The sequence below is a fragment of the Mauremys reevesii genome, linkage group 6, assembly GCF_016161935.1.
Source record: "Mauremys reevesii isolate NIE-2019 linkage group 6, ASM1616193v1, whole genome shotgun sequence".
NCBI lineage: Eukaryota > Metazoa > Chordata > Testudines > Geoemydidae > Mauremys > Mauremys reevesii.
The window spans coordinates 81,474,096-81,495,788 of record NC_052628.1 but is presented as its reverse complement, the minus strand read 5'-3'; the positions used below and the strand labels follow the sequence as shown (position 1 = coordinate 81,495,788).

At 40.3% G+C, this 21,693-nt stretch overlaps 1 long non-coding RNA gene across 1 annotated transcript in view; it reads right to left on the bottom strand.

The window, feature by feature from the left end:
* Positions 1 to 1,882: 1,882 nt before the first annotated feature.
* LOC120408452 overlaps positions 1,883 to 21,693 on the bottom strand; it is a 151,376-nt gene continuing 131,565 nt past the window's right edge. Inside the window, exon 4 of the long non-coding RNA XR_005600700.1 lies at positions 1,883 to 2,473. This is a non-coding gene — a long non-coding RNA (uncharacterized LOC120408452). The remainder of the gene's footprint in view (positions 2,474 to 21,693) is intronic.

The following is a 21,693-nucleotide window of genomic DNA, read 5'->3' as shown; positions in this document are numbered from 1 at the left end:
GTGCTGTTTCTGGTCCTGAGAAACAAGCACTGACTGGTGGGATTGCATCACTATTCAGTTATGGGATGATGATCAGTGGCTGCAGAACTTTCATATGTGCAAGGACACTTTTCGGGAACTGTGTGCGGAGCTCTCCCCAGCCCTGAAGCGCTGAAACCTGCTGTGACAGTGGAGAATAAAATAATGCAATAGCTTTTGGTGCTTAATGGAGAGATGGCAACTTACATCCAGGAGCAAAAAAATCTTTTATGACTTTGTACCTATTGGGTTTCCGGGAAACTGGGCGGGCGGAAGCCCGCCCAATGCTAAAGGATCCCCCACACCCCCAGCCTAAGGGGAGGATCTACAGGACCTCAGAAACCCACTAATTTCGGGGGACAACTAATAAAAGAACAGGGACAGGAGTGCGGTCAGAGGGTCATAAGAAGGGAGCCTGATGGGGACACCGAGCAGAGAACCCCAGACAGCACAGTGACAGTGGAGAAGCGAGTGGCAATTGCTGTGTGGAAGCTTGCAACGCCAGACTGCTACTGGTCAAGGGGGAAACAATTTGAAGTTGGTAAAGGCACCGTGGAGGCTGCTGTGATCCAATTATGCAGGGCCATTAATCACCTTTTGCTAAGGATAGTGACTCTGGGTAATGTGCAGGAGATACACAATAGTTTTTCCACAATGGGGTTCAATAACTGTGGTAGAGCGATAGATGGCACGCATATTCTTATCAGACCACCTTGCCAAAGAGTACATAAACATAAAGGGATACTTTTCAATGGTATTGCAAGTGCTGGTGGATCACCAGTGCTGTTTTACCAACATCAACATGGGATGGTCAGGGAAGGTGCATGACGTGTGCATCTTTAAGAACACAGAACTGTTCAGAAAGCTGAAAACAGGGACTTTCTTTCCAGAATTCAAAATAACCATTGGTGACATTGAAATACCAAAAGTGATCCTGGGAGAGCCAGCCTACCTTTTATTCCTATGGCTCATGCAGCTGTACACTGGACAGTAGCAAGGATTGGTTCAACAATAGGCTCAGCAAGTACAGAATGGTGGTTGAATGTACCTTTGGCCATTTAAAGGGTGCTGGTACAGTTGGCTTACCAAGTTAGACCTCAGTGAAAGCAATATCCCCGTGGTTATAGCTGCCTGCTGTGTGTTTCATAATATCCATGAGGCAAAGGGAGAGAAGTTTCCAAAGGGTAGAGGTGGGGTTCTCAAACTTCATTGCACCGCAACCCCTTTCTGACAACAAAAATCACCACATGACCCCAGGAGGGGGGAACGAAGCCTGAGCCCACCCTAACCCCACTGCTCCGGGTGAGGGGACCAAAGCCTCAGCCTCACCACTCCAGGCAGGGGGATCAAAGCTGAAGCCCAAGGGCTTCAGCCCCAGGCAAGGGGCCTGTAACCTGAGCCCCACCAGCCAGGGCTGAAGCCCTCAAGCTTCATCTTTGGCCCCAGGCAGTGGGGCTTGGGCTTCAGCCCCGGGCCCCAGCAAGTCTAAGCCAGCCCTTACAACCCCATTATAATGGGTTTGTGACCCACTTTGGGGCCCCAACCCACAGTTTGAGAACCGCTGGGGTAAAGCATGGAGGTGGATAGGCTGTCTGCTCATTTTGAGCAGTCAGACACCGGGGCTATAAGAAGAGCTCAGCATGGAACACTGCATCTCAGAAAGGATTTGAAAACCCGTTTCAGTAATGACCCAAAGTAATGTGTGCTGCTTCTTGGTATTCTGCCTTCCCATAGTGTGAACCTTGCTGTGACTGCTGGGGTTTTTTTCTCTAGCACATCCCCTCCATTGCTTCAGTTTCTCTGTCGCTCTTCCTCCCCCCCCCCCCCCCCGCACCATTTTAAATTATTGAAGATGAATTCATTCTCAAGACATGGACATTTATTGGACAAACATACTGAAACTTAAAGAGCACAAATAGAATTTAACCTTGGACACACGGAGGAATAAAATTGGTAGGGAAAAACACATTCATCTTGTGTTTAAAAGCACAGTAGCCTTGCCTGTCACACATTATCGTAGCGAGGCTTTTATTCTTAGGATCCTTGAGTGGAAGGGATAAGTGCAGTTTCCCCGCTTACTTCCTGGAACATGTAGCAGAGGGGGAATATGGCAATGTTTGAATGCCATTCTGCAGGGTCTGCAGAGGGAGTCTAGCCTCAAGGTGTTTCTCTTGAAGGTCAACCAGATGCCTCAACATGTCTGTTTGTTCCTCCAGAATACCCATGATCTTCTGCTGCATGCCATGCTCACTCTTCTGGGCTGCTATCCTGCTCTTCATGTCCATGTCCAATTTTTCAGAGAGAGAAATCCTCCAGGTTCTCTGCTCAATATCCACTGTCCCAGAGGCATTCATAATCTCATTAAACATGTCATCGTGCGTTCTCTTTCATCTTTGTCTTATCTGGGAAAGCCTCTCTGCTGGTGTGGAGGAAGAGTTGAAGGTCGCACTTTCAGCTGTAAGCCACGGAAAGCACAAAATAACCATTGTCAGTAAAGAACCAGTGTCTAGTGCAGTGTTGCTACATAAAAATCACTCCCCTTATTTCATGCAGCTCCTTGTAGAAGTATCTGCAGTGCTGCACCAGAGTGACTGTTCGCCTCCCTTCCCTTCTGGTATGTCTGCCACAGTTCCTTGATTTTCACGCGGCACTGCTGTGTGTCCCTGGTGTAGCCCAATATAGCAGGAAGAGGGCCTGAAACATAAGCCCTTGTATCAGAGGCCTGAGGTCTGGGCTAAAATAGTGGTCAAAGCTTTGCTGATATAAAGCAAAATCAGGCTGTGAGCTAGTGGCAGGCCCTGCTCACAGAATCTGGCAAGAAAAGGACTGATATTGCAAAAACACACATTCCTAAGAGGTGCTAGGCACAGAGCACTCATGCAAACACATTCCAGAAGTGCGGTATCAGAACACCTCGATACCAATACAATCCCTAAAGATAATAGGAACACGCTGACCCATGCTAAAGATAAGGTCAGAATGACCATGTGATGGATAGAGATGTTTTGATCGAATCAACATGTACAAGGTAAGGGATGGTAACAACCCACCTCAGGGGACAGTAAATAACCATGTCAGAGGGGCAATACATAACTTGTTTGTACTGAAGTATAAAATGAAACCTCAAAGGGAGTGCCTCTGTCTGGCCTAGGGGGGAATAGAAAGTCCTGCCGTTCACTGAGCTGGTCCATTTCACTGGGCATACATGTGTTAGTGTACCTGTAACCATTGAGAAAGGACATTAGGACAGTGCTTCATTGACAATAAACCCAACCAAGTTCCTCCGCTACAAACTGAGTCTGTGGTTATTGGGCAGTTTGATTAGACCCTGCTGTACGGGCTATCTGCCCAGAGTCAGTACAGCATGCAGAGAAAACACACACATGCAGCCAGACATCTAACAACACCCTTCTTCCCCATGTCTACATTTCTATGGCTGGATTGGAGCTGTTCCTTTTCTCCCCACAGACCAAGAAGATCCACCATCTCCTGTGTACTCCAGGCTGGAGCACATTTGGAGTGTGGAGCCACCATGATCATCTGTGCAGATGAGCTCCTCATACCAAAAACAGGACATAGAAATTCAAAAGTTTCTGGTCCTTTAACGGGGTGGGGGGGGGGATATTTCCTGTGTACATGACTGGTGTGCAGCAAAGTTGAAAACATTTACCAGAGTGGTCACACCAGAGCATTTTCGGACACCTCCTGGAGGAGAGTTATGTCAATATAAGCAACACAGTGTATACACTGCCTCTACATCAACCTAACAACACTGAATTAAGTGCTACACCTCTCACAGAGGCAGGCAAGTTACCTCAGCGGAAGGGACCTGGTAGTGTAGACACATTCATTATTAGGTCAACCTAATGTCGACCTAACTGTGAAGTATAGACCAGGTCTAATACTTAACTTTATAAGAGCACATGATTCTGTACTTGAAAACACATTTGAAATTTCAGATTTATGCTAGGAATATTTGCTTTATTCAGCCACATTTTGTAATCAGATCTGGCCTTTTTGCAACACCGGAGTGATGTAAAGGACCCATAATCTTGCTGCAGTTGGTCAGCAGAAAATTCCTCTTTTCAAAAGGACACTCTGGCTATCTCCAGGACCTGCATCTGTTGAGCTTCTCCCCCGCCCCACCCCACCCTCCACCCACAGTAGAGAATTTGTCAGGGGTGAGATGGAGAAGGAAGTGGGCATGATGGCACTCTACCTATATGACATCGACTGGACCCTGCATTGGAAGCAACTGCAACTATAGTCAAGGCCAGGCTTCTACCACTTCCTCCCCTCACTGAGTAGAGGTCAGGTACTGGAGATAACCAAGCCCATTTCTTCCCCTCTTAAAAGGCCAAACTTTCAAAATATCAGCAGTCCAGAGTCATGTGCAAAGAGGTCTGCATACTTGTCCATCTAGCTTCTGTGTGTACAACCATTATAACTAAACATGCAAATTAAGTGAGTCTTCTGCCATACTCCACGATCCCACCATTTTTCCCCCCTACTCATCAGACCCTACCCACCTTTTCTATTACCAGAGGACCCCCCCCCCAACTTGTGCCATTTTATCACTATTTTCTCTGAGGGCATAATTTGGGAGGAAGACCAATCTTCCTCCTGTCTGAGCCCAGAGAACCATTTTCTGCCTTCCCTCATCCCCCTTTGGCTCCCTCCCACCAACCCACCCCTTGAATTGGTCTATTTGCTTCCTCCCCTAATTTCAGAACTTCATTCTTCACTTGCTCCATCCTATTGCCTTTCTTTTCTCTCCAGCCCTTTGATATCCTGGATTCATATTCAGCTGTAAATTAATGCACGGTAACCAATATCTCATATTTTTAAAAACTGATTTATTGCACCTCAATCATAAGAAAAGAACAGATAATTAAATGCATTAATTTATTGGATACCCATATCAAAACTAGTGATGTCTGAACCAAAAGAAAGGAGACATATAAATAGAATGAGGGATAGCTGCCCTTATTAGAACTTGTTGATTGTTTACTTTAGTATGAGTAAAATATTTCTACTGGACTCTTTTTTTAAAGAGTGTGTCCTATGAAGAATACATTGATAAATTCTCAATATTGTGCTTAAGTGGCAGTAACAAAAAATGAAAACAGACATGCAACAAAAAAATGCAGGCATAAAAGATCCTCTGGGGCTCTGAACCTGCAAACTCTTATGTGTGTAACTTCACACACATGAATATCCCATTAAAGATCATGAGACTATTCTCATAAGGACCATCATGCACATACTTAAATTTTTATACATCTGGGGCCATAATTTGTCACAAGCCTTTACTAGTTTTCTTAAAGTAACTCCAATAACTTTTCACTTAAGCTTTTGTGGGATGCCTGATAACAAGGGGAACTCTCTCAATGGACTATCACATAAGTCAAGAGGAGCTGTGGAGACTTATACATTTATTATGGTCCTGTTCAATTACTGTGTCGTACTGAAAAGAAATACATCAACATATTTATTTAATAAATGGAATGGGCTTTCCACTTACCCTGATAGGAGCATATAAATTTCCCAAATAATTGCTGTCACAAGATACCAATTCAAGAAAATTAATAGACCATCTACTTCTAGCTGGCTGATATGTGATTGTTAGGAACTGGCATTGCTTCAGCCAGCCAGCCAGTGTTTGCACTGATTGGCTTTGACAGGTGTGGTTTGTGGATGAAATGGAAAAATTAACTAAAGGATTCAATGAAGAACTTGGTTTATTTTATAATGTGGCTTCTCTTATTTGTCCTTTGTATATAGCTCTTAGTTCTTTTAGCCCTTTCTAGAAAAAGTATATCAGTGGTTTGTAATAAATGGGGCATTATGAACACAAGTCTATTTCTTAAAACAGACACTTTTTTCTTTCAATCTTCTCGTCTCCCCACTGAGTGTTGTAACAGAATAAATTTGTTACATGCTGTAGACTGTTCACTTTAGTAAAAGTTTTGTTACTGTGTATAATTCACTACTGTAACTTCCTGTTAGATTTTAGATTTATAAATCGCATGCAAAAACTTATGATTAATGTATAGATCAGTTTTATGTCACATTCCATAGAAAAAATAAATCGGGGATTTTGTTATTTATTTTTAAAGATTTGTACTTCATAAAATACATTAAGAGGGAAACAGTTCCAGGAACAGAAAGAATAAATTCCTGTTAGCCAGGTGAAGCCCTCTCATGGATTCTTAGGGTATGCTTTCACTGCAATGTAAGCCCCTCTAATCATTAAACCAAATGCACATTCTAGTGGACAAACTGGACTTTTGGGAAGAGAAAACATTAAAGTGAAAGATTCAGGTGACTTCCTATCCTTTTAACAAAAGACCTCATATATGTTTATTGCACTCTGCTAGATGCCTATGGAAGTTTCCACAAAAAGCTTTTCAGAAATAAGATTGATATAATTGAATTGCTCTGTCAATCTAATAACACTGCTTGTATTTTGATAGCATTTGTATTTTAAAGAAAGACACAACTCAGCCTTTATCAACCTCCCCATTGACTCATTAACATTCAAAAAATGAAATTCACTGTCAGCTAGTTTTAAATTTCATATGCAATCATCCTATCTGCCCAAACATACCTTTTCACATTCACCTGCTATCTCCCTCTGTTGAGCTCTCTTAGGTTCTTCTTATAAAAATGTTTCACTATAGCCAACAGAGCATGCAGTCATTGTTCACTCTTAAAAGTAAACATTGCAATTTCACCCTCTCGTAACAAAGGTTAAAACAAGCAGAGAAAATTAGTTTTGAATCAGACAGGTTTATGCACAATTTTGTCATGAAGTTGAAGAATGTTCTTGTGTGAGAAAACAGGACAATTGAAAGAAGAACCACAAGCAACTATAACAATGCCAGATGGATGGTACAGATCATTCAGGACCTTAAAGAGGACTCAGTCATAATATATTCCCATCCCACTTATCTTAGTCATAGAACATGTCTTCAACCTAGACAATGGAATAGGCTACTGAGGAAAGGTATGCATACATTATTTTCTCCTGTTTCAGGATAGGTTAATGTCACTCCCCTTGATTAGGGAAAGTGGGATGAGGAGGTATCATCCCCATTTCAGTCCCCAATGTGTTATATTACCCAGCAGCACATGACCAAGAAAGTGACTGCAAGTCACTCAAGAGGGTCCTGTTAGCTCATGGCTTTCCACCTCATTTGAGGTGAATAGTTTACAGAAGAAAGTTTAAACAATTTGAAATAATGAAAACAGAACATTGTACTTTGAGTTCAAATATATCCGAAATCTTAGGGTACTTCAGAAACATTAGTAAGAAACCCAAAACCCTATAATCATTGCCCACAATGGGAAAAAAGTGTGAATTAATAAATATTCATAGAAGAGGCCAATGCTCTCCAACAAATAACAAACTCTGATCACAAATTGTTAAAGGACAATATCACTGTGACAATATATCCTCATGAGTATCTATATTAATTGCATATTTTGCTCTTTATACAAATTGTGATTCGTGTGCTTGATTTCAAAGATTGTGGTTTAAACTAATGGGTTGAAGGAACTGCCTCCATGGAAATAGTTTCAACACCCTCATCAACAAGAGAGACATAGCCATTAAGCCAGTGATACAAGCCATTAGGACCAAATTGGTCTAACCCCCCAACTATGGGCATCCTCTTTGATACACACCATTGAATGGTACAGGAGAAACCAGTGTGGGGCACCAGGAAACTTCACACTTGGACCCTGAAACAAACAAAATGATTGAGCACTATAGTAATGGATTCCTTCTGCAATGTGAGGATCTCCCTTCTATTTAGGATAGACGTATTCTGTAAATCTACAGTGCACCTGTAGGTGTGGTTTTCAGCTCAGGTAGACATACATGCACTAGCTTTGATAGAGCCTGTGAGCTAAAATAGTGCAGCTGCAGAAGTGCTGATGGCAGAGTGGACTAGCTGCCTGACTATACCTCCTGTCGAAGACCATAGGTTAGCCAACCGAGTACCTACCCTAGCATCTTTGATGGAATTGTATTTAGGCAGCTAGCCATGCTGCTGCTTTATTTTTAAGCTCCCTAGCTTGACTGAAGCTAGTGCATAAATCTACATACCCGTCCTGCTGCAGCATAGATACAAAAAATAGGGGTTAGACAAGTCACAGTTCTGTTCATTGTGACTAGGATGGGTCACATGAGGATCTTTGCTTTTTAAGAGAATGTGATTGTTTCAGTTCTGTTTCTGTAAATTACGAGGTGTTATGTAGTGAAGTGTAAGATTAGATGAGACTAAATATGCATATAGAGTGCTTTAAAATGTAGTTTGTTTTAATGCTTAATTCCAACTACTAAATAAAAATGCTTTGTTTTAGGCTCTTGCTCAATATCCCTGGTCACAGGGTCTCAAAAGGAGGATGAAACAGATATCCAATCAGAGATGGGGCTGCATGGCAATGAGTGGCTGGCATACATAGGGGTAGCATGCCCAGATTCTGGTCAAAGTGTGAACAAATATAGATTTTTCCACCCTGAGACAGGTAAGGGTATATATGTTAGGTATGGGCAAAACACCTAATATTTGAGGGGGTGGAATGGATTCAGAGACCAGAAAGGGGACAAGAGGTGCAGCTAGCTCTGAAACCATGATGGGGACATATTGTACATATTGATGGCCACTAAGAAGTGCTTAACCTCCCAAGAAGCAAGATTGGTTGGGAGCTGGTTCATTTCCTATTTAAATTCTACATTGGACATCACAGTAGGATAATAGATAGTTCCAGAGTAAAATCAAAGCTGTAATTCACTTATGGAGATTTGCTGACATTATAGACTATGAGAGAGGGCAGGTTTGATGGATGGCATCAAAGCTTCAAGTGTGAAGTCAACCATGTATTATAAGGAAGACTGAACTTATTAATATGAAATAAGAACAGGCCACAACCTTCCTGCTTCTCTGAAGAAATCTCAAACTGTTCTAAGAGTCATATTAGTTTATTAGGCACCACACATATCAAACATTCCACAATGCCCTTCAGTCTCCCTTCTGCGCCTCAAATCTGATATTCAATCCTTGTTCTTCCACACCAGTGCGCCCTGATCCCCCAGTCCTATATCACACAGAATGCCCTAATCCTTATCCAGTCCTGACACCACCTCCACTCTCACTGCTATTTGCCTCAACCCTCTTCAGTTTGGTCTAAGTATGGAACACATCTGGTCTTATGGTTTTACTGTTGATACACAGAGGTAATATCTACTTCAAACTATCTAGTATTCAGGGGTACCATCACAACTCTATAGGATAACAAAATCAAAAATCAGAATAGTTCAACTGAAAAACAAAATAATTTTATTCAGATGTCCCAATTTTCCTCTACAGCTCAGGTTTCCTGGTCAAACTACATCTCCGAAGATGGATCATAATCGTCCCTCTAGTTGAGGGGAAGCAGTGCATCACGGAAGATGGAGTGATGGTGGAGAGCCAGGACTATACAGGACAAAGGTGACATGAGGTACCTGAACTACAAACTACAATACAGCACCATATCTTATTTTAAACAATTGCAGATTTTGGTCATAAATGTTTGTTTTCAGGAATTCCATTTTTCAATGAAAAAAATCATTTTTTTTCTACAACAAGGAGACACTGCTTGCAAAAAATTTCATTTAGTTAGAAATCTATTTTCCACTGAAAAAATATAAACTGGCAAAGAATGAGACTGGCAAACAATGAGACTTAGGGAAAATGGTATTTAGGCTCCTAATCATGTCAGTCTGATAGCCAGCTGGTCTAGTGATCTGGCAGTGGTTCCACCATTCGCCTCAGTCTTCTTGTTCTGGAGAGGACCATGCCAGCTCATATTCAGCTGGCCTCAGTCCCTCCTGTGAGTCCCTTCTTCTCTCATTGGGGTTCTGTCACAACAAAGAGAAGGGGGAACAGAGTAGATGTCTCCAGGCCTTTTCACTCCAGCAGGTCCTGACCCAGAACCCTAAAGCTGTGTTACAGTGTCTAGATCACTCATTGGTCCACCTTTTAGGCTGTGGCTCCTCTATTTGGGGCATGGGCACAGTTTTAGTAGTATCAGCTTAGTTTGCCGGGGGGACAATGTCCCATTCTTCAAGGTCTCTTTTTGGGTTTCCAGTTCCAAACGGTGGGGAGAGGACAGGGAAGAATTTGGATCACTATTATGGAAGTGGTGATCCAAATTCTTCCCTGTCCTCCCGCAACCCTTTGGAATTGGAAACCATTTCCTGGTGGGTTTCAGAATAGCAGCCGTGTTAGTCTGTATCCGCAAAAAGAACAGGAGTACTTGTGGCACCTTAGAGACTAACAAATTTATTTCAGCATAAGTTTTCGTGGGCTACAACTCACTTCTTTGGATGCATAGAATGGAACACACAGACAGGAGATATTTATACATACAGAGAACATGAAAAGGTGGAAGTATGCATACCAACTGGAAGAGTCCAATCAATTGAGATGAGCTATCGTCAGCAGGAGAGAAAAAAACCTTTGAAGTGATAATTGAGATGACCCATAGAAGGTGTGAGAAGAACTTAACATAGGGAAATAGATTCAATTAGTGTAATGACCCAACCATTCCCAGTCTCTGTTTAAACCTAAGTTAATTGTATCTAATTTGCATATTAATTCGAGTTCAGCAGTCTCTCTTTGGAGTCTGTTTTTGAAGTTTTTTTGTTGCAAAATTGCCACCTTCAAGTCTGTCACTGAGTGGTTAGAGAGGTTGAAGTGTTCTCCTGCTGGTTTTTGAATGTTATGATTCCTGATGTCAGATTTGTGTCCATTTATTCTTTTGCGTAGAGACTGTCCAGTTTGGCCAATGTACATGGCAGAGGGACATTGCTGGCACATGATGGCATATATCACGTTGGTAGATGTGCAGGTGTATGAGCCCCTGATGGCGTGGCTGATGTGATTAGGTCCTATGATGGTGTCACTTGAATAGATATGTGGACAGAGCTGGCATCGGGCTTTGTTGCAAGGATAGGTTCCTGGGTTAGTGTTTATGTTGTATGATGTGCGGTTGCTGGTGAGTATTTGCTTCAGGTTGGGAGGCTGTCTGTAAGCGAGGACTGGCCTGTCTCCCAAGATCTGTGAGAGTGAGGGATCATCTTTCAGGATAGGTTGTAGATCTTTGATGATGCACTGGAGAGGTTTTAGTTGGGGGCTGTAGGTGATGGCTAGTGGCGTTCTGTTATTTTCTTTGTTGGATCTGTCCTGTAGTAGGTGCCTTTGGGTACTCTTCTGGCTCTGTCAATCTGTTTTTTCACTTCAGCAGGTGGGTATTGTAGTTTTAAGAATGCTTGATAGAGATCTTGTAGGTGTTTATCTCTGTCTGAGGGATTGGAGCAAATAGGGTTGTTTCTTAGAGCTTGGCTGTAGACAATGGATTGTGTGGTGTGTCCTGGATGGAAGCTGGAGGCATGTAGGTAAGTATAGCGGTCAGTAGGTTTTCGGTATAGGGTGGTGTTTATGTGAACATTGCTTATTAGCACAGTAGTGTCTAGGACATGGAACACTTGTGTGGATTGGTCTAGGCTGAGGTTGATGGTGGGATGGAAATTGTTAAAATCATGGTGGAATTCCTCAAGGGCTTCTTTTCCATGGGTCCAGATGATGAAGATGTCATCAATGTAGCGCAAGTAGAGTAGGGGCGTTAGGGGACGAGAGCTAAGGAAGCGTTGTTCTAAGTCAGCCATAAAGATGTTGGCATACTGTGGGGCCATGTGGGTACCCATAGCAGTGCTGCTGACTTGAAGGTATATAAATAGTTGTGGGTGAGGACAAAGTCACAAAGTTCAGCCACCAGGTTAGCTGTGATATTATCGGGGGTACTATTCCTGATGGCTTGTAGTCCATCTTTGTGTGGAATGTTGGTGTAGAGGGCTTCTGCATCCATAGTGGCCAGGATGGTGTTTTCTGGAAGATCACCAATGGATTGTAGTTTCCTCAGGAAGTCAGTGGTGTCTCAACTGGTGCAGCCTGTAACTCCTTTCCCTAGGCCACCAGTGCCATTTAAAACTGTCCTTATATCTGGAACATACCCTGCAGCTGCTGAGGGCCAGGGTCTCCCTAGCCCAATACTGCCCCAGGCCTTGCTCTGGTTTAGTATGAAATCTTGCCCTATTTACCTGCTCAATGAGAAATGATACATTAGGAATATTTTCTTTTGTGAATTGCTGTTCTTTAAAAAGCTTATCTCATCATGTTATATTCTGTCACAACTAGATGGCCAGAAGCAGACTGATAGAGAGTCAAAACACAAAAGCATTCAGATGCTTATGTGCAGGTTGGGTATTTTGCTTTACCAGCATAATTTCAGAATTGAAGCCGTTATAGTTTTGGATGTCATCGCTGCTGGAAGTTGTCCTTTCCCTGAAAGGATACTGTGGTGCTAGGAATAATTTCACAATCTCAGATGATGCTAACTGGCCCGTGCCTCCTCCATGCTGAGTACTACTTATTGAGGTTGTACTTCTGGGAATTGCATTAAAAATGAGGTTTCTCCCACTGTTACAGAGAACTCAGAGAATGCTGTAGAATATGTGGGGTACCGCTTCTCAATCTGGTCCAGTTTCATTTGTAATCAATGCATGGTGAACTTCCTTTTTAACTCTGCATTAAATTTATATTGGCATATCTGGGCTTTGTCTAATTTTTCATTCCCATATGACAGAAAGATGAAAGAAAGCCTGAAGCATGACTCAAATTTTAATCTAGCCTTTTTGTTTTATACACAGAAGTTTTCTCTTTTATATTCATATTTAATAATATTCTTTCATAACCTATTTAATTTCCTGCTCATTTTCATGCCATATTCCATAATACTGTGTTAAGAAGTGTTATAGTGGCTCAAATTGAGGCTATGAACAGCAGATGAAACATCTGTATATATTTTGGAGCCACATCATTTCCTAGTACAAAATAATAGCTGACCATAGTTTAATGAATATGTACAAGTGCTCATTTAGGCCTCTGTTAAATGGTGCAGTTTCTGGTGAGGGGGGTCATACTAATCTTAGTAGAGTTCCATGAATAAATTTGGGGGTTCCCAGTGTATATCACCTTTATCACCGTGATTCAATATTATTGAATGCTAGTCCACATGGAGTTTTACATGAGTTTAAAAAAAAAAAAAAAAGATCTCTGTCCTTCATATGTTGTGGTGCTCTGATTCAGCAAAACGCTTAAGCAAATATTAAGCCCCCCTCAAAGTCCCACTGATTTAAACACGTTTAAGTGTTTTGCTAAATCATGGCCAAAATATGTACAAATTTAAAAGGGGTAACCCATCTTGAACTTTGAGAAAATTCCCCCTTTGGAAGGTGAGTCTTGTTGATATGCCAAAGCCACTGCTAACAAGTTGTTTTGCTGAGTCATATGGGCGTGGCTTATGTTAAATCCCTGTGAAACAAGCAAAGTGACAACCCTACCTTGAAAGGATCTGCAGGTATGTGTACACTGCAATTAAAAACCTGCAGTTGGCCTGTGCCAGCTGACTCACGCTCCCAGGGCTCAGCCTAGGGGCTGTTTCATTGCTGTGTAGACTTCCAGGCTCAGGCTTCAGCCTGAACTCTGGGATCCTCCCACCTCACAGGGTCCTAGAGCTCAGGCTCCAGCCCAAGCCTGAAAGTCTACACTACAATTAAACAGCCCTTCAGCCTAAGCCTGCTGGCACAGGTGAGCCATGGGTGTCTAATTGCGCTGTAGACATACCCTTAGAGTGTTACTCAGCCATGCCTGTGCAGTCTCTATTTGTTGTGACAGATTTTTTTATAAAATTATTTTGAAGACAATTGCAATGTCAACTGTCAATGGATTTTTAAAAGGGCAATTATGGAAGTATAGTAATATGGAAGCCCAGATTATATGTAATTAACCCAAATTACGGTGGCTAAGAAATGAATGCATTAATACATTCAAATTGCATTTAGGACTGAAATCTGAAACGAATGGGAGTTGTGTATGTGTTGGGAAGGCAGTGTCGGATCCTTAGTCAGTATGTTGGTGGTGGAGACTGCTATCTAACTTGAAACAGCTGTATTAATAGTATGATTTAATACCTAAAATCTTCAAGTAGATAATAGCATTGTCTGTTTTCTAATCATATATATTTATGTGTAAGATTCAGTGTGGGTTGTGTCATTTATTCTGTCACTATGGCTGAGAACTCATTTGCTTGCATTGATTAGAGGGTCATCAGGTATACGTGTTCCGTAATCTTCCTTGCACAGGGAGATCCTATTTGGGTAGGGATGAACAGAGTGGCTGGCTATTTTAGCAGGAGCTTGTTGCTGTTTTGAGATCTTTGGTTACAACCATGAAGCTCTGTTGATATTGAGGCCTAAAGCCCTTCTGTAAGCAGAGGGAAGTGTAAGGTAGTGTAATCACCAACCATAGCACCTCATGTCAGGGTGGGAAGCTGCAAAAGGCCCCATTTCTGGCACCTCCTGCTGGCCATCTGCCTCCAGCCTGGTCTTCAATGGCTTGACCCTCTGCCCAAGTCACAAGCTCAGTCCCATTCTAGGATAACAAAAGTGGAGTGGCCCATAACAGAAAATCGGACAACTGGAATAATTTTCATGGAAAGTTATGCATAAATACATCAAGCCTCAGAAATATATTGCTTTCTGTTAAAGCAGATCAACAGAGTTCTCATCTAAAACATCTGTGAAAAAGATCTGCTTTTTCAATACACATGAAAAATGTTCAAAATCTGAGCAAAAGGCTATAAACAACTGCTTTTTAAAAGCTGCTGTTGATGGCAAATTATCCACACAATCTATACAGTCTATTTGTCACTATTCATCTCTACCATATTATCTTACATGAAGGAGCAGCTGTGGATTTTTTACTTGTTCATGCAACTCAGTTGAGTATAACAAAAATGTATCGTTCATTAAATTATATCCTAATAAGGGATCTGTCTGTTAATAGAGAGTTATCTCTAATAGACTTTAACATCTGCCTTACTAAATATAAAAACATTTGGTCACATGATGTACTGAAAACACAATTAAACTGGTTATATCTACTCCCAAGCACATTTTAGGAAAGATACTTTTATTCCATGATCTGTTTGGTGAGGAAAACATTGTGTTCCTTGACTACATAAAGCTTAAGACTTTCCATATGAACAAAAGAAGCCTGCCCAGGCATTTAATATGGTTTAATGTAGACTATTTTTGATGCTTGTCCACTTGTTAGATGTTCTGTAATTTAGGTTGTCTGCAAACTAATTTAACTGGAAAATAATTCATCTACATCACATGGCTCATATGAAGTATTTTTCTTCTCATACATATTTATTTTCTGATCCAGTCTAAGATGTGTTAGAAATAGGACTCTTCCTAAGATAGAAAAAAGGGCATTAATAGTTTGAAAGGTAGAATGACATGCTGTCCAGTTAGCTGGCTAGGTATTTGCCTTGATTTCTATTCATCATGGTTTCAATTTTTCCCTTTATATGTTGTCATCAAGGTCCAGGGATTCAGAAAGATTTTTCTATAAAATGACCAAAATGAACTGGAGAGTACTTCCATTCTATTTAATGTTTTCTAAGCTATGAGACAAGGCAATTTAGGATGGAGAATTATACCATTTAATCTATTCAGTGAAGCTATGAAATCTATGTGCACTATAAAGAGCTCTGCTATTTAACATCCACTGGGCTTATTTTAGGCAGACATAGTTCAAATTTTGTCACAGCTGTGCCTTGTATTGTTAAGAAAACACTCTTTTACTATCGAATTATGAAAGATTCTAAAAGGACAAGCTAGAGAGATCCTAAGAAACTTTATGAGAATAAGTCATGTTCAACAGCATCTTTGGGTACATGCAGCAACATACCAATTTAAGCATATTCAAAGATAATAAAAATGAGCCTGATCTTATTGTTTACTGGCTGGGCACTGAAATTGAACTGAATAAAAACCAGTTTTATTCACGTGGCCAAATTCTGCCCTTAATTATACATGAACAACCCCACTAGTGGCTTCAACAGCGGCTAATGGGTATAACTGAGGCAGCATTAAGCCAAAACTTTGTAAACAGGAGAGCTGTCTGCAAGCTGCAAAAAGAATAAAACCTCAATATGGAAAAAAAAAGTAGTTTTCAACATGAGTATTATTTAGAGGAAGATGAAATACCCCAGGATTGTAGTGAAAATTTACATCCTAAATAAATCTATTTTAGGAATGCTACCATATACAGTTAGGATTATCAAAATAATTCCCTTTTGCAGGGTGTGGAAATAATGTTAAAATATTATTAGACATAAAACAATTACTGAGCAATTTATAGAACAGAAACAAGTGAGATATGCATAAACAAGTTTGTAGTCATACAGAGTGCATTATATGTTAGTGAAGAACATAGTGATAAAATATACATTTAAAATTGGCATTTAGCAGATGCAAGCATTGCAAACTGTTCCACAGATAGGCTTTTAACTTTTATGAACTTTGTACAATGAACATTTGGTGAGGTATAGTACTTGAAAGTAGCCTGGGTAATTTGCAGCACAATGCGGATTTCTTGCAGGCTCTAATAACCCTGCTGGAAGTACTGCCTTTCGGAGAAGTTTCTTGGAGGGTTGTCAAATCACAGTGGGGCAGGGGAGTTGTAACTAGTATTTTAGTGCCTGAGCATCCAGGATTTAAAGTAATTTCAGATATTGAAAAACTGGCATGTTTATTAATAAGGATGGAATAAAAATATCCAAAAGCAGCGTGAACTAGAGATGTGACAAATTCGGTTTTTTGGGAATTGATGGATATATGGATACTGGCCATTTGAATCTGCACAATGTGAATTTTGGACACTGATAACTACTATCAAGAAGGGAGTTGGGCAGTGGTGAGGAATGGATTAAGGTAACTTTCAAGTCTGCAGTGGAAAGGAGGAAGGAGGAAAGTGGCAGAAGGGAAGCAGGCAGGGAGAAGGAGCAGGTAGGTTGGTTTCTGGGGCTGGGACCAAGTAGCTGCTGCGTAGGTGCAGGGGCCAGGTGAGGGACACAGAGGCCAAGAGTTGGTAGCCAGCTGGCTATATGTTCAGTTCAATTTCAGTGCCCAGTGAGCATACACACTTATGCGATGCATATAACATATAGGAATCACATTTGTACATAAATAAATCTATCAAAGTTGCTGGATTAATAGATTCTGAATTGTGAAAACATCACATTCTTACCCTGGGCTGTGACCTTCCTGACACCCAACTGAACCTTTTAGAAAGTTTGCAATATTTATAGCAGAAAAGAGAGAGACCTTACAACAGTGTTTCACCTCCTCCCCATCTATGGATTGATCAAAGTACAGGAGTCCATGGGCTTAGTCCTTCCCCTAAATGCACATTCACAACTCCCAGTGAATCAATGAGAGTTGCACACACTCATCCAAGGGGGTGATCAGGGCCATCAATTCAACTGAGACCTTGGAAATTACAAATCAATCAATCCACCAATAATTACAAATCAATCATATCAGGAACACATTCTAGGTGTTCACCATTCTAGTCTCCATTACTCTCAGCCCAGATATTCTTTATCAGGAAATGCAACACAATCCCATTCCCAGGACAATCCATTATTTTAGGTCAAGTTACACTAAAAAGTTATATTAACCCAGCTATGGTTCTCAGGGTTATGAAAAATCTACACCCCTGAGTACCATAGTTAAACTGACTTTTCTCAGCATAGACAGCATTAGGCTGATGGAAGAATTCTTCCATCCACATACCTACCGCCTTCTGGGTAGGTGGATTACCTATGCCAGGGGTAGAACCCCTCTGGTCATTGTAGTGAGTGGCTACACTGAAGCACTACAGCGGTGTAGACATAGCCCCAGTTTGTCAGGGCAGCTTTTCAAGGCCTTTTCATTCAAGTACTGCCTTCCCAATGTATGGTTCCCCTAAAAAAAGCTTTGTGTTGGTAGCAAAATTTGAAGATTGTCATCCTTGGTATGCAAGTGATCTTGGGAAAACATTTGAGGAGGGAAGCAAACTGGGAATGAGGCATCTCTGAGGTGCTTGGAGTTAGAGGCCACTTTAGACAAATTGACCATTAGCCTTTTCTCTATGCAATGTAGAGAACTACAGGATAAATCAGACATATACATTCACATTGGTCTGAAATCATCAACTAGATTATCCTTCTACAAGGATCAGTAGTTTAATGTGTAAATGTAAGCACTGAAATTAAACTAGGCTTCAGAATTACCAGCCCATTACTAATGGACTGGACAACACTAAAAATATACTTCAGGGGACAGCATAGTGTTCAGTGGGATGGACTACATGACCTATTAGGTCTCTTCTATTAGTACCTTATAAGATTTAAATTCATATTTTAATTATGCAAAATCCAGCAGGATGATGGAAAGACAGACAGACAGGGTTTAGGGAGTCTGTTCAGGAATCTACACCAGCTATATGCTATAGAGTCCAATTCCACATGAGTTCCCTGTGTGTTGATGTGCAGCAGGGTCTGGGGAGGAGGAGGAGGGCAGGGGCACACAAATGTGGGAAGTGAGTGAGGCTACTCTATAGATTCACTAGCTCCTGTCAAACCAGGGTTCAGAAGCAGCAGGGGCTATTGCAGTTTTAGATGATTCCTACTCCTTCACCCATGCCACCCCCCTGTCTAAACACAGCCTCATCGGCTAGGTACAGGGGATGGGATTTGATCATGCATGCAGCTTTGTTCAGTTGCTTGGGTGTCAATTCTAAAGGAATAATCATCAGAATGTAAACTAATAGATTATCAGCACAGTTAGAATGACAGACATTTCATTTTTCTTTTGAATGAAAGCAGAGAGAACAATAAAATTCATAGAAAAGATCCTAAAACCAGGGTGTCTGCACATTGAATTCTATTCCCTTTGCTTCTCATTGATGTTCTATGAAACAGTCTTTCCAGCAGTTTTGAGATCTGATTATGAAGTTAAATATGTCAGATTATTTTACTGGCAGTGATTCTGACAAAATAAAGTATGTGCACTTCATCAAAAGTTGTATAATCATTTTTATATGAAACCCAAAATGGCTCCAGCAAAGTCAGGCCAGTAGTCTGGGTCACCAAACACTTCTGTAAGCAGGCACTGAATGGACTGGTTTGCTCTAAAAGGTGGAGCCAATATCTGGATAAAATAAATATCAGACATTTTATAACCACATACTAATATAATCATAATAGCTGAAGAAAATTCTAAATATGTAATTTGTGGTTTTCTAATTGCACATTAGAGGTACATTTTCCTTTAAGAAAGTGTTCCCTTTAATTTTAACCATAAAAAGCTACATTAAATTTGCATTAGGGATTTCATTTAAACCTCCAAAACTGAAGTTAAAATGTTTTGCTTAAAATCAAATTAGCTTGTCTTATAATTTGAAAATCTTAGCGACATTTAATTACATGGCAGCTTTTAATTTATATTGATGAGGTAGACAGATGCTGTAAACTGTTATGCCATCTCATACACTGTATTGTACAACAATGTGATTACACCTACCATTAAAAGTGATAATTTCAGTGCACATTGATGGTACTTAGCACCAAGCAGGAAGCACTTAGCAGGATAAGGTCCTGCATCCCCACTGGAATATTCAAGAGGCACAGAATCTTTTTGTTTGTTTGTTTGCTTTCCACATACTAGTTCATATGCTTACTACAGTGCTCCAGTTTTTAATATTCTATTTGAAGCATTGATGATATTAAAGAAAATTGTCAGGTGAGTGAGAGAGAGAGAAAGAAAATGAAACTAACAGATTTTTCTTTTCATTATTTTCATTTTTTTAAATATGTTTCTGACAACAGCCGGCTGTGACATTTCCCTGTAAGGAAATTTAGGTGTGTTGACACAAACATTTATCAAGCTGGGGATTGCTGTGTGGAGAGGGGAGGGAAAGGAGTTGAAAGTTAAAAGAGAGTTTTCAGAGTGGTAGCCGTGTTAGTCTGTATCAGAAAAAACAATGAGTTTGAGATTGCAGCATTATATGGTCTCTACTTGAACTACATATCTGGTCAGCAGCAGTAAGGCCCCAACAGAAAAACAGAACAATAAGGAGATGGTGCGGGATAGGGAATTGCATGGAGTAGGGTGGGGTGGGAGGGTGGTACCAGGCAGCTGGTTGTAGAGGTTTGGGCAAACTGGAAAGTGGCCAAAGAAGTAGAAATTTAAAGAGGATAGTGAGGGAGGGATCATAGTTAACCAAGAGAAAAACAGAAAGGAAATTTAAATATGTATTAGCTAACATGTGTTCCATTAAAGTTTAAACATTTGACATAGTTATATAAAAATACCTGGCTGTGTTATGTATTTTAAACATAGAAATAATGGATAGGTTTTGTCCTTCTTTAATGTGTTGATGGTACTAACAATACGAAAAGAGAGAGTCTTATTTATATTAAAATATTTTAAGGGTTTGATTTTTTTTTAAATAGTGGGCTGTGTGCTGTTCCTTTTGCATATATATGAGTGAATGTGCATGTAAGGGATCCAGAATTGGGTCTTTGAATGACTAGAAGGGAAAGCATTGACTGTTGTATTTATGTCAAACTCTGTATGGCATTTTTAAGGCTAAGAGGGGCCATATAGCTGGAATCTACCTCTCATGTCGTGAAGTACAGTGATATAAATTATGGTTAACCCATATAACAGTACTGTTCTGGTTATTAGCGTACCCCTGGATTATGTCCTTTCATTTCTTTGCATTATAATTAAGCTTGGCAGAATATTATTTTATTTTTATTTCATTTCATAATTTTGATAGATAATATATTTAAATATTTTTTCAGTTATTGATTTACAGTTATGGAGACACTTATTTCATTACAGTAGATGTTGTGATACAAAAAGTTAAAGCTTTATAATTCTTAAATCACAAATTGTCATCATGTCAAAAAATACAAAATAAATATCCTTAATTCAAACTCTATTAAGTTCTCAGGCAGCATTATGTTACTTTTCCTAGCTGTAAATTTTGATTATTATCTATAGAAATATTTTTTCATTGGTTTGTGTGTGTATGGTGAAATTGACATTCACCAACATTTACAGATAAAAATCTAGTCCTTCCAAGCCTAATTATAATATAAGTGAAAATGCAAACTTGTTCAAGGTTTCCCCATTTTGCTACCCATCACTTTCTATCCCACACACTAAAGAAACTTCCTTATTTTTTAAAAAATGTACACTGCTAATTATGTTCAAAGAGGTCCCAACATTATTGAATTTTTATCATAAAAAAATTGCACGAAAAAGTTTGGTGCTTTTTAAATGAACAGGTTCCCAGATGATGGAAAAGTGTTCAGTGTTGTTACTTTAAGGTTTTGATACATTATATTACACCTGAGGCGTGGTTATCAGAGTTCCAAAAGGCTGCATTATATCATATCATCTCCTTTCGGACTTTCCGCCAACTCAGAACAATGGGGCCTCAATCCTGATTGGGTCTTTTGCATGCTATTAAAATATATTACTAAGAATAATCAGACTGAAAAATTGAACCTGACATATTCCAATATATTATTTCAATCATTAGCCAAGCTCTGCCTTGGGAATTGTACTGTTCAATTACAGTGGGCATGAGAACTGGAAGGAATTACTGGAAGTTAGAATACCTCCTCAAGCAACCTGGCAGAAAGCATGCCTGCTGC